Source organism: Silurus aristotelis (genome assembly GCF_946808225.1).
Source record: "Silurus aristotelis genome assembly, chromosome: 28".
NCBI classification, from domain to species: Eukaryota; Metazoa; Chordata; class Actinopteri; order Siluriformes; family Siluridae; genus Silurus; species Silurus aristotelis.
The window spans coordinates 182,511-185,010 of NC_139601.1; the positions used below are offsets into that span (position 1 = coordinate 182,511).

General features: G+C 44.6%; 1 pseudogene across 1 annotated transcript; it reads left to right on the forward strand.

The window, feature by feature from the left end:
• The first annotated feature begins 1,042 nt into the window (after positions 1-1,042).
• On the forward strand, positions 1,043-1,936 carry LOC310722261 (guanine nucleotide-binding protein G(t) subunit alpha-3 pseudogene; annotated as a pseudogene). Its single transcript has 3 exons — positions 1,043-1,389; positions 1,495-1,652; positions 1,762-1,936. The product of its transcript is annotated as a guanine nucleotide-binding protein G(t) subunit alpha-3 pseudogene (transcript).
• The last annotated feature ends 564 nt before the right edge of the window (positions 1,937-2,500 follow it).

The following is a 2,500-nucleotide window of genomic DNA, read 5'->3' on the forward strand; positions in this document are numbered from 1 at the left end:
ACCCGGGTTCGATTCCCGGTCAGGGAACCATCCCCAGCCACTCTCAGTGCCGGTCCCAAGCCCGGATAAATTGGGGAGGGTTGCATTAGGAAGGGCATCCAGCGTAAAACATGTGCCAAATCAAACGTGCGGAGGATCCGCTGTGGCGACCCCTAACGGGAGAAGCCGAAAAGAAACTTATTACTTTTCTTGCATTTCATTGTTATACCAATCACTGTACGTCGCTCTGGATAAGGACATCCGCTAAATGCTGCAAATGTAAACTGCAGCAGAGTAACAACCCCCCCTGACACACACACACACACACACACACACACACACACACATACAGCACTGTATGTATGTGTGTGTGTGTGCGTGCGTGCGTTCTTGACCTTGTGACCTTGTGAGCTTGTTTATTAATGATGCAGGACATCCACCTAGTAATGCATTACAGTAGTCCAGTCTGGAGGTCAATAACGCATGGAGGAGCTTCTCTGCATCAGATATAGACAACATGTTTCTTAGCTTAGCAATATTTCTAAGGTGGAAGAACATGGAGCTTCTGTGTACTGGATTTTGGGCCGATTAACAAAATCTCCGTCTTATCAGATTTTAATAATAGAAAGTTATGAGTCATCCAGTCTTTTAATTCTTTAACACACTCAGTTATCCGAGCTAATTGAGTGTATCGCCTGGTTTTAATAAGATATATAGCTGCATCTCAATAAATGAACATTAAAAAGTGTATTTATTTTTGTAATTAAATACAGAAAGTGAAACTGGTATATTATATAGATTCATCACACACACACTGAATATTTCAAGTGTTTATTTATTTGCATTTTGATGATTTTGGCTCACAGCTGATGAAAACCCAAAATTCAGTACCTCAGGCATTGAGAATATTGTGAAAAAAGGTCAATATTGCAGACTCGTGGGGTCACAAACATGTTTGTGTGTGTGTTTGTGTCAGTGTCCGTGTGTCTGCATGTGCTGGTGTGGCATTGTGCATTGTGTATGTGTGTGTGTGTGTAATAAGTGATGTATGTCAGTTACCTAGGTGATCTGGAGCGGATTTGTGCTGCAGATTATGTTCCTGATTATCAGGATGTTCTTCACGCTCATGTTATAACAACTGACATAGTGGAGGAACAGTTCACCAGTTCACACACACACACACACGCACGCACACTCACCCACACACAAACACTCACACTCACCCACCCACCGACCCACACACACTCAGTCTTACACACCCTGTCCTATACACTCTGCAAGATGTTTGATGCTGGTGGGCAGCGTCCTGAGCGGAAGAAGTGGGTTAAATGTTTTGAGGATGTAACCTGCATCATCATCTGTGCTGCTCTGAGTGCTTATGACCTTGCACTGGTGGAGGACAAGGCGGTGGTGAGTAACCATGGCAATGCACACACACACACACACACACACACACACACACACACACACACACACAGAGTTAGTTATAATTCTGTGTTTAACTCTCCTGTACAGAACCGTATGCATGAAAGCCTCCACCTGTTTAACAGCATATGCAACCACAGGTTCTTCAGCAGCTCCTCCATCGTCCTGTTCCTAAACAAGACCGATATCTTCCAGCACAAAATCAGCAGCGTGCCAATGACCAGCTGCTTACCTCACTACACAGGTGTGTAACACAGCCGCGTCCCAAACACTGTACACTCTCACTGCCAGGGCCTCGTTCCAAAAGCCATACACTCTCACAGGGCCAGGGTAACACACACTCGCTCATACACACAGACTATATACACCACTAAATGAACAGCACCTAAATCATTGTGTGTGTGCGTGTGTGTGTGTGCATGCGTGCGCGTGTTGCATGACCTGTGCTGTGGACACGACCAGCATTCAGAGCAGCTTCATCACCATCAGTGACATCATCATCAGCAACCTGAAGGAGTGTGGCCAGCTGTGACCCCCCCCCCCCCCCCTCTCTCTCTCTCTCTCTCTCTCTCTCTCTCTCTCTCTCTCTCTCTCTCTCTCTCACACACACACACAATGTTTAGGGCAGCACCACCTGCAGCTCGTCTGTGCTAAAATCCATTATATTTGAGTGTAATGACTGTGTTCCTTCTTTTTCACATTATGTCCAGTCCTCAGCACATAACACTCGTCTCACACTGATCCCCTGCTGCTGATTTCTTCTTCATTACTGAGATCTTTCCTCCTACAGAATCTCACGTGTGGGTTACGTGAGTAACCCTAAATATCACTAGTAGTAGTAGTAGTAGTACCAGTCAGTGAAGGACCATCAGGATCAGTAAGTCCTTCTCTTAGTCTAAACTTTATCATAATCACTGACTTATTTTTAATGTATTTTTGTTCATGAATATGTATTAAATTATTCCCAAACATTACCAATAGTCCATTCTCTTCATTTTCTAGCGTTTCTTTCAGGTGCACATGGAGCAGTGTACCTGAGGATCTGTTTACGTTGGGTCTGGTTACATTTCTATCCAATCAGATTTCAGCGTGCATT